General features: G+C 41.6%; 1 pseudogene; it reads right to left on the bottom strand.

The window, feature by feature from the left end:
- Positions 1-632: 632 nt before the first annotated feature.
- On the bottom strand, positions 633-1,085 carry LOC128931569 (histone H3.3A-like; annotated as a pseudogene).
- Between the last annotated feature and the right edge of the window lie 9,516 nt (positions 1,086-10,601).

The following is a 10,601-nucleotide window of genomic DNA, read 5'->3' as shown; positions in this document are numbered from 1 at the left end:
TCAGCCAGTCTTGCATAAGTATCTTAGCCTTTCTCAGCCTTACCATCTCTATTTATCACGTGAGAGAGTTGCAGGTTCCTGAGGGGCCATGCTGTCTTTGGCCTAAATTCACACCAAGTTGTCTGCCTAGAAGCCTGTACCACTCTCCAAGTTTGCCCCTCAGGAGACATTTGGCAATACCTAGAGACATTTTTGGTTGTTACAACTTAGAGGAAAGGGGATGTGACTGACAACTAAGTAGAGGCCAGAGATACTATTAAACAAGCTATGATGCAAAGGTAAGCCCTTACGACAAATGCTTATCTGGTCCAAATGTCAGTAGTGCCAAAATTGAGAAACCCTTTTCTAGACCAAGTAATTCCTACAAGTCCTTTGCCTTGAATTTTTTTAAATTTTTTCTCCAGAAAAATTTAGCAGGTTTATTTATAATTGTTATAAAGTTGAACCACTGAAACTTGTTCACTGAAACATTTTAACTTGCATTAATGCTTTACGTCTCCACATTTGTATTAAAAATTCACACACAATGAAAATGGGAAAACTGCCAATACCTGATTTCTGTCCCCTATTTTTCCACTCACAATCATATACTTAGGTACCTTTTGACCCCATGGGGGAAAAAAAAATCTAATGTTCAGAGCTATCAATAACAGGAAGAAGAGAACACTTTTTTTTTTTTTTTTGAGAATGAAATTGTTTCCCATCATAATGGATTCTTAAGCACGTTCTCCATATATGTGGCATGCTAGTTGGATGTCTTTTGGCATAATTGTTACATGTTTGGAATGGATAGCACACAGGTTGATGTCTTCAAAAAGGCCAACCAGATAGGCCTCACTTGCCTCCTGCAAAGCACCGATAGCTGCGCTCTGGAAGCGCAGACCTGTTTTAAAGTTCTGAGCAATTTCTTGCACCAGACACTGGAAGGGAAGTTTGCGAATCAGAAGTTCAGTGGACTGTAATGATGAGGTTTCTTCACCCCTCCAGTAGAGGGTGCACTCTTGAGAGCAGCTTTTGTAACCAGTTACTTCCTGGTTACTCTACCACCAGTCGATTTGTGGGCAAGTCTGCTTTATACGAGCCATGGTATAAAGACCTCCTTACTCACCTCCATTTCTGGGCCAAAAAAATGTGTGGGTCCCCTCCTGGCGCTGCCAGGGCCTGGCTAGGGGCCAACAGCAAGCAGGGCTCAGTTCCGCAAAAGCAAGCAGACCTATCTTGAAATTTAAATGTCACTTCCCCCAGGACCCCTATCTAATGCCCAAAACTGAAGAAAAGGCTATCACAACACTTGTCCCCATATGCTGTAATTGTTCTTTACCCACTTTTTTCTTTTTAGGAGACGAGGGAATATTTGTTTAGTGCTTTATGTATCTCTCAAGCTTTGCACAAAATGTAGCAAAATAAAGGAATGGATAGATGGATGGATGGTGTCTTAGTCCATTTAGTGTTGCTATACAGAATAACTAAAACTGGGTAATTTATTTAAAAAGAGAAAGAGGTTTATATAGCTCATGATTCTACAGGCTGGAAAGTTCATGAGCATGGCCCTGGCTTCTGGTGAGGTCTTTCATGCAGAGTCATAACATGGTAGAGAAGGTCAATGGAGAAAAAGACATTTACAAAGAAGACACAAAACCCAAGGGGAATCCTTGGCTTTATAACAAACCACTATCATGGGAGCACATTCAGTCTTGTCTGAGTGAGAACTCACTACCATGAGAATAGCACCAAGCCATTCATGAGGGATTCACCTCCCTCACGTGGGGGTGGCCCCACCTCCCAACACAGCCACATTGTCATCTGAGACTTTAGGCAAGCTCCTTTTGGCTATAAGCCAGCAAAATAAAAAAAAAATTAGTTATAGTTAATCATTATTGAACAACATTGGTTTGAACTTCATGGGCCACTCATAGATGAATTTTCTTCTGCTTCTGCCACCCCTAAGACAGCAAGGCCAAACTCTTCTCTTCCTCCCCATCCTCAGCCTACTCAAAATGAAGTACGTTGACTTTTATAAGAATGAAGACCATTATGATGATGAAGGATAAAAACCTTCATGAAGATGAAAACCTTTATGATGAACCACTTCTACTTGATAAAGAGTAAATGTATTTTCTCTTCCTTATTATTTTCTGAATAACATTTGCTTTTCTTTAGCCTACTTTATTATGAGAATACAGTATATAATACATATATAAAATATGTGTTCATCCACTGTTTATGTTATTGGCAAGGCTTCTGGTCAACAATAGGCTATTAGTAGTTAAGTTTGGTGGGAGACAAAAGTTATGTGTAGATTTTGGACTCTGTGAGGGGTCAAAAAGGTCAGCACTTGAACTCACACATTGTTCAGGGGGTCACCTGTATTTACTTCTAAGATAAAATGGTTGTACAGGCATTGGGTAAACATTCCCATTCCAAAACAGAGAAATTAGTCAAAAGAAATAAATGACAATCCCCACACAAGTCCAAAACCCAGAAGGGAAGTGATTAAACCTTAAAACTTCTGAATAAACTCTTAGATTCCATGTTTCTCATCCTGGACTCAATGATGCAAGGCGTGGACTCCCATGGCTTTGCTGGTCCCAGCCCACATGGTTGCTATAACAGGCTGGAGTTGAATACATGTGGCTTTTCCAGGCTGTGGCTGAACACAGACAGTGGGGTCCTGGCAGTAGCCCCACCCATGTAGCTTCACTAGGCATTGCTATGGTGGGGACTCTGCAGCAACTCTGACCTCACAATTCTGCTCAGCATTTCTCTAGTAGTCACACTCTGTAGCGGCTCCACTTCTTCGACAAATCTCTGCCTGGGCCCACAGACTTTTCTATTAGGCCTTCGAAATCTACAGGAAAAGAAAGCTATACTTCATAGCTCTTGCATTCTGTGAGTCTGCAGACTTAGCACCATATGGAAGCCACAAAGGCTTACTGCTTGAGCCCTCCAGAGCTACAGCTTGAGCCATATGTGGGGCCATTTGCGACATGGCTACTCAAGCTCAAGCAGCCAAGATGTGGGGAGCAGTGTCCTGAGGTAGTGGAGGAGTGTGTCACCCTGGGACTGTCCCCCAAAACGTTCTTCACTCCTTTGGACTCATGATGGGAAGAGTGTCTTCAAAGATCTTTGAAATGCCTTTTCAGACCTTTTTCCCATTGTTTTGATTATTGGCACCTGGCTCCCTTTTGTTGATGTATATCTCTATAGCAAGCAGTAGCTGGGTGACACCCTTGGATTCCTCTCCTGAAAATTTCTTTTTATTCTTTGTCACATAGCCAGGCTGTGAATTCTTCAAGTTTTTCATACTTTGCTCTTTTAATTTTAAATTCTATCTTTAGGTCATTTCTGTGCTGCCATAACTGAGCATAAACTGTTACAAGTAACCATACCGCTTCTTGAGTGCTTTGCTGCCTAGAAATTTCTTCCGCCAGATATCCTAGTTCAGCCTTCTGCAAGACCCTAGACATGGACGCAATGCAGCCAAGTTCTTTTCCATGGTGCAACATAGGTGACCTTTGCTCCAGTTCCCAATAAGTTTCTCCTCATTTCCATCTGAGACCTTGTCAGATTGTCCTTTACTGTCCATATTTCTATCATTTTGGTCACGACCACTCAGCCAATATCTAAGCAGTCCCAAACTGTCTCATGTCTTTTTATTTTCCGAGCCTCCACCAGAATCACCCTCAATGCTCTTTTCATGGCCTACTCTTCCAAACTCTTCCAACCTCTGCCCATTACCCAGTTCCAAAGCCACCTCCACATTTTCAGATGTCTTTATAGCTACACCCATTCCTCCATACCAGTTTTCTGTCTCAGTCTGTTCTGTGTTGCTGTAACAGAATACCTGAGACTACCTAATTTATAAAGATAAGAGGCTTATTTATGTCATAGTTCTTCAGGCTGAGAAGTTCAAAGGAATGACCCTGGGTTCTGAAAAGGGCTTTTATGCTGTATCATTAAATGGTGGAAAAGATGAAAGGGGAAGTGGACATGTGCAAAGAAGAGACAAAATCCAAGAGGTGTCCTGGCTTTATAACCCATTCTGGAAGGAACTAATCTAGTCTTGCCAGAGTGAGAACTCACTACCACAAGAATGGCACTACATCATTCATGAGGGATGCACCTCCATGACACAAACACCTCCCACTAGGCCCAACCTCCCAATACTATGACATTGAGAATCAAATTTCAATAAGAGTTTTGGTGGGAACAAACAATATCCAAACTATGGCAGATGGATAAGGTATTATTAGTTTGCCGGAGCTGCTATAAAATATCACAGAGTGGATGGCTTAACTTACATAAATTTATTTTCTCACAGTTCCGGAGGATGGAAATCCAAAATCAAGGTGTCAGCAGGTGTTATTGCTTGAATATTTGTAACCTCCAAAACTCATGTTGAAACTTAGTCCTCAGTGTGACAGTATTTTATTTATTTATTTATTTTTAAGATTTGTTTGTTATACTTAAGTTCTGGTGTACATGTGCAGATCATGCATGTTTGTTACATAGGTATATATGTGCCGTGGTGATGGTTTGCTGCATCCATCGCCCTCTCATCTACATTAGGTATTTCTCCTAATGCTATTCCTCCCCAATCCTCCCATCTGCTGCTTTCCTCCCTTAGCTTTAGCCCCCTACCCGCCCCCCAGGCCCCAATGTGTGATATTCCCCTCCCTGTGTCCTCATTATTCAACACCCACTTATGAATGAGAACATGCGGTGTTTGGTTTTCCATTCTTGTGTCAGCTTGCTGAGAATGATGGGTTCCAGTTTCATCCATGTCCCTGCAAAGGACATGAACTCATCCTTTTTGATGGATGCATAGTATTCTGTGGTGTATATGTGCCACATTTTCTTTATCTGGTCTATCATTGATGGGCATTTGGGTTGGTTCCAAGTCTTTGCTATTGTGAACAGTGCCACAATAAACATACATGTGCAAGTGTTTTTATAATAGAATGATTTATGATCCTTTGGGTATATACCCAGTAATGGCATTGCTGTGTTAAATGATATTTCTAGTTCTAGATCCTTGAGGAATCGCCACACTGTATTCCACAATGGTTGAATTAATTTACACTTCCACCAACAGTGTAAAAGCATTCCTGTATCTCCACATCCTCTCCACTATTCGTTGTCTCCTGATTTTTTAATTGACCACCATTCTTACTGGGGTGAGGTAGTATCTCAATGTGGTTTTGATTTGCATTTCTCTAACAACCAGTGATGATGAGCTTTTTTTTCATGTTTGTTAGCTGCATAAATGTCTTCTTTTGAAAAGTGTCTGTTCATATCCTTTGCCTACTTTTTGATGGGGTTGTTTTTTTCTTATATATTTGTTTAAGTTCTCCATAGATTCTGGATATTAGCCCTTTGTCAGATGGGTAGATTGCAAACATTTTTTCCCATTATCTTGGTTGCCAATTCACTCTATTGCTGTGCAGAAGCTCTTAAGTTTAATTAGATCCCATTTGTCTATTTTGGCTTTTGTTGCCATTGCTTTTGATGTTTTGGTCATGAAGTCCTTGCCCATGCCTGTGTCCTGAATGGTATTACCTAGGTTTTCTTCTAGAGTTTTTATGATATAAGGCTTCATGTTTAAATCCTTAATCCATCTGGAGTTAATTTTTGTATAAGGTGTAAGGAAGGGATCCAGTTTTAGCATTCTGCATATGGCTAGCCAGTTTTCTCTTTTTTTTTAAATAGGGAATCTTTTCCCTATTGCTTGTATTTGTCAGGTTTGTCTAAGATCAGATGATTGTACTTGTGTGGCATTCTTTCTGAGGCCTCTGTTCTGTTCCATTGGTCTACTGCTCTGTTTTGGTACCAGTATCATGCTGTTTTGAATACAGTAGCCTTATAATATAGTTTGAAGTCAGGTAGCATGATGCCCCCAGCTTTGTTTGTTTGTTTTTTGCTTAGGATTGTCTTGGCTATGCAGGCTCTTTTTTGGTTCCATATGAAGTTTAAGGTGGTTTTTTCCAATTCTGTGGTGAAAGTCATTGGTAGCTTGATGGGGATAGCATTGAATCTATAAATTACTTAGGGCAGTATGGCCATTTTCACAATATTGATTCTTCCTAACCATGATCATGGAATGTTTCTTCATCTGTTTGTGTCCTCTCTTACTTCCTTTAGCAGTGATTTGTATTTCTTCTTGAAGAGGTTCTTCACATCCCTTGTTAGTTGTATTCCTAGGTATTTTATTCTCTTTGTAGCAATTGTGAATGGGAGTTCACTCATGATTTGGCTCTCTGTCTATTATTGGTGTATAGGAATGCTTGTGGTTTTTGCACATTGATTTTGTATCCTGAGACTTTGCTGAACTTGCTTATCATGTTAAGGAGATTTTGGGCTGATAGGATGGGGTTTTCTAAATATACAATCATGTCATCTGCAAACAGGGACAATTTGATTTCTATTTTCCTATTTGAATACCCTTTATTTCTTTCTCTTGCCTGATGGCCCTAGCCAGAACTTCCAATACTGTGTTGAATAGGAGTGGTGAGAGAGGGTATCCTTGTATTGTGCCAGTTTTCAAAGGGAGTGCTTCCAGTTTTTGCCAATTCAGTATGATATTGGCTGTGGGTTTGTCATAAATAGCTCTTATGTTTTGAGATATGATCCATCAATACCTAGTTTTTTGAGAGTTTTTAGCATAAAGCACTGCTGAATTTTGTCAAAGGCTTTCTCTGCATCTGTTGAGATAATCATGTGGTTTTTGTCTTCAGTTCTGTTTATGTGATGGATTACATTTGTAGATATGTGGATGTTGAACCAGCCTTGCATCCCTGGGATGAAGCCAGCTTGATCGTGATGGATAAGCTTTTTGATGTGCTGTTGGATTTGGTTTGCCAGTATTTTATTGAAGATTTTTGCATCAATGTTCATCATGGGTATTGGCCTGAAACTTTCTTTTTTGGTTGTGTCTTTGCCAGGTTTTGGTACCAGGATGATGTTGGTCTCATAAAATGAGTTAAGGAGGATTTCCTCTTCTTGTATTGTTTGGAATAGTTTCAGAAGGAATGGTACCGACTCCTTTTTGTATGTCTGGTAGAATTTGACTATGAACCCCTCTGGACCTGGACTTTTTTTGGTTGGTAGGCTATTAATTGCTGCCTCGATTTCAGACCTTGTTATTGGTCTATTCAGGGATTCAACTTCTTCCTGGTTTAGTCTTGGGAGGTTGTAAGTGTCCAGGAATTTATCCATTTCTTCTAGATTTACTGGTTTATTTGCATAGAGGTGTTTGTAGTAATTTCTGATGGTAATTTGTATTTCTGTGGGATTGGTGGTGATATCTCCTTTATCGTTTTTTATTGAATCTATTTGAATCTTCTCTCTTTTCTTTTTTATTAGTCTAGCTAGTTGCCTACTTTGATGATCTTTTCAAAAAAACCAGCTCCTGGATTTATTAATTTTTTTCAAGGGTTTTTGTGTCTCCATCTCCTTCAGTTCTGCTTTGATCTTAGTTATTTCTTGCCTTCTGCTAGCTTTTGAATTTGTTTGATTTTGCTTCTCTAGTCTTTTAATCATGACATTAGAATGTTGATTTTACATCTTTCCTTGCTTCTCTGGTGGGCATTTAGGGCTATAAATTTCCCTCTACAACCTGGTTTAAATGTGGGCCAGAGATTCTCATATGTTGTGTCTTCATTCTTGTTGGTTTCAAAGAACATTTTTATTTCTGCCTTCATTTCATTATTTATCCAGTAGTCATTCAGGAGCAGGTTGTTTAGTTTCCATGTAGTTGTGCAGTTTTGATTGCGTTTCCTAATCCTTAGTTCTAATTTGATTGCACTGTGGTTTGAGAGGCTGTTTGTTATGATTTTCATTCTTTTTGCATTTGCTGAAGAGTGTTTTACTTCCAATTATGTGGCCAATTTTGGAGTAAGTGCGATGTGGTGCTGCAAAGAATGTATATTCTGTGGTTTTGAGGTGGAGAGTTCTACAGATGTCTATTAGGTCCACTTGGTCCAGATCTGAGTTCAAGTCCTGGATATCCTTGTAAATTTTCTGTCTTGTTGATCTATCTAGTATTGACAGTGGGGTGTTAAAGTCTTCCACTATTATTTTGTGAGTGTCTATCTCTTTCCTTTAAAACCACCTATGGGGAGAAGATTCAAGATGGCACTATAAGAGCAGCTCAGGATTGCAGCCCCCAGTGAAAGCACAGAGGGTGAGTGGACGCTGCATTTCCAGATGGATCTTTAATGCCCACAGACCAGGAGATTCCCAGGTGGAGAAGCCCCGTGGGTCACCAGCGTGGCTGTTTCGGCTGGCATGGCTGTTCCAGCTGGTGCAGCTGTTTCAGCTGGTGCTGCAGCGCAGCAGCTCTCCGTACAAAATACACTGATCTGGTTGCCCTGATAAACTGGCAATTGGAGATCTGGGAAGGCAGATTAGCCCATTCATCTGATTAAACAGGACTGAAACATAGTGTCAGGACAGGAGGTTCCCGGGCAGCAACTTTGTTTCAGCTGGCGCAGTGGGTCGCCACACGAGAAATCACACAGATCCCAGTGCCCTTTCAGCAGGCAACTTGAACACCTGGGAAAGAGTCAACTGTTCAACTTAAAAAAAAGGGGGGGCTCTGAGGCAGGGAGCAAGGTGATCAGGTTCGGCGGGTCCCACGCCCACAAAAACAAACAAACAAAGAAACAGCAATTGGAAGCGCTCGGGGTTGAGAGTTTCACGGCAAGCACAGCTAAATCTGGGATGGTCCAGCTCTGTGTGGGAGGGGCGTCCGCCATTACCGAGGCACTCCACCCCTACAGAGGTACTCTGCCATTGCTGATGCAGCCTGCCATTGCCGAGGCAACCCACCATAACAGGGAGAGTCTGCCATCACAGAGGCGGGCCACCATTGCCGAGGCAGTTCTAACCACACCCATATAAACAGGACTGAAGGGAAATACAAACGGCAGCAGGGCGGAGCCCACAGCAGCAGGGCGGACCCCAGAGCAGATCATCAAAGCGTCTGCAGGCAGACAGTGACTAGGCTGCCTCCTTGCTGGGCAGGACAGCCCTGAAAAAAAAAAGGCAGCAGTGCAATGGATACTCATAAATAAAGCCCTAACTCCCTGGGACAGAGCACCTGGGGAAAAAAAATAGGGGATTTATGAGTTCTGCTGCAGCAGACTTAAACATACCTGCCTAGCAGCTCTGAATGAACAATGGAGCTCACAGCTCAGCACTTGAGCTCCTATGAAGAAGAACAGACTGTCTCCTCAAGCAGCTCCCTGACCCCCGTATATCCAAAGAGTCACCTCACAAAGGACTGATCAGACTGACATTTGGCCGGCATCATTCTGGAACAAAGATAGCAGAAGAAGAAACTAGTAGCAATCCTTAGTGTTCTGCAGCTGCTGCAGGTGATCCCCAGGCAAGCAGGGCCTGGAGTGGACCTCAGCAGTCCTACAGCAGAGGGGCCAGACTGTTAGAAGGAAAACTAAGAAACAGAAATAACTTCATCATCAACAATCTGGAAGTACACTCAGAGACCCAATCTGAAAATCAGCAACTACACAGACGACAGGAGGATAAATCCACAAAGATGGGAAGAAACCAGCACAAAAAGGAGGAAAACACCCAAAACCAGAACACCTCACCTCCTACAAGGGATCACAACTCCTCACCAGCAAGGGAACAAAGCTGGACGGAGAATGAGTGAGATGAAATGACAGAATCAGACTTCAGAAGGTGGGTAATGAGAAACTTCCGTGAGCTAAAAGAACATGTTCAAACTCAATGCAAAGAAACTAAGAACCTTGAAAAAAGATTTGATGAAATGATAACAAGAATGGACAACTTAGAAAGGAATATGAGTGAATTGATGGAGCTGAAATACACAACACAAGAACTTCGCAAAGCATGCACAAGTTTCAACAGCTGAATAGACCAAGCAGAAGAAAGGATATCAGAGGTCGAAGATCAACTCAATGAAATAAAACGAGAAGGCAAGATTAGAGAAAAAAACTGCAAAAAGGAATGAACAAAGCCTCCAAGAAATGTGGGACTATGTCAAGAGACCTAATCTACATTTGATAGGTAGACCAGAATGTGACAGAGAGAATGAATCCAAGCTGGAAAATACTCTTCAGGATATTATCCAGGAAAATGTCCCCAACCTAGCAAGGCAGGCCAATATTCAAGTCCAGGAAATACAGAGAACAACACAAAGATATTCCTCAAGAAGAGCAACCCCAAGGCACATAATCCTCAGATTGACCAGGGTTGAAATGAAGGAGAAAATGCTAAGGGCAGACAGAGAGAAAGGTCGGGTCACCCACAAAGGGAAGCCCATCAGACTCACAGCAGATCTCTTGGCAGAAACCCTACAAGCCAGAAGAGAGTGGGGGCCAATATTCAACATCCTTAAAGAAAAGAACTTTCAACCCAGAATTTCATATCCAGCCAAACTAAGCTTCATAAGTGAAGGAAAAATAAATTCCTTTGCGAACAAGCAAGTACTCAGAGATTTTGTTACCACCAGGCCTGCTTTACAAGAGCTCCTGAAGGAGGCACTACACATAGAAAGGAACAACCAGTACCAGCCATTCCAAAAACACACTAAATGCTAAAGAGCATCAACAAAA

This window comes from Callithrix jacchus, chromosome 3, assembly GCF_049354715.1.
Source record: "Callithrix jacchus isolate 240 chromosome 3, calJac240_pri, whole genome shotgun sequence".
Lineage (NCBI taxonomy): Eukaryota > Metazoa > Chordata > Mammalia > Primates > Cebidae > Callithrix > Callithrix jacchus.
This window is presented reverse-complemented; position numbering and strand designations above follow the sequence as displayed.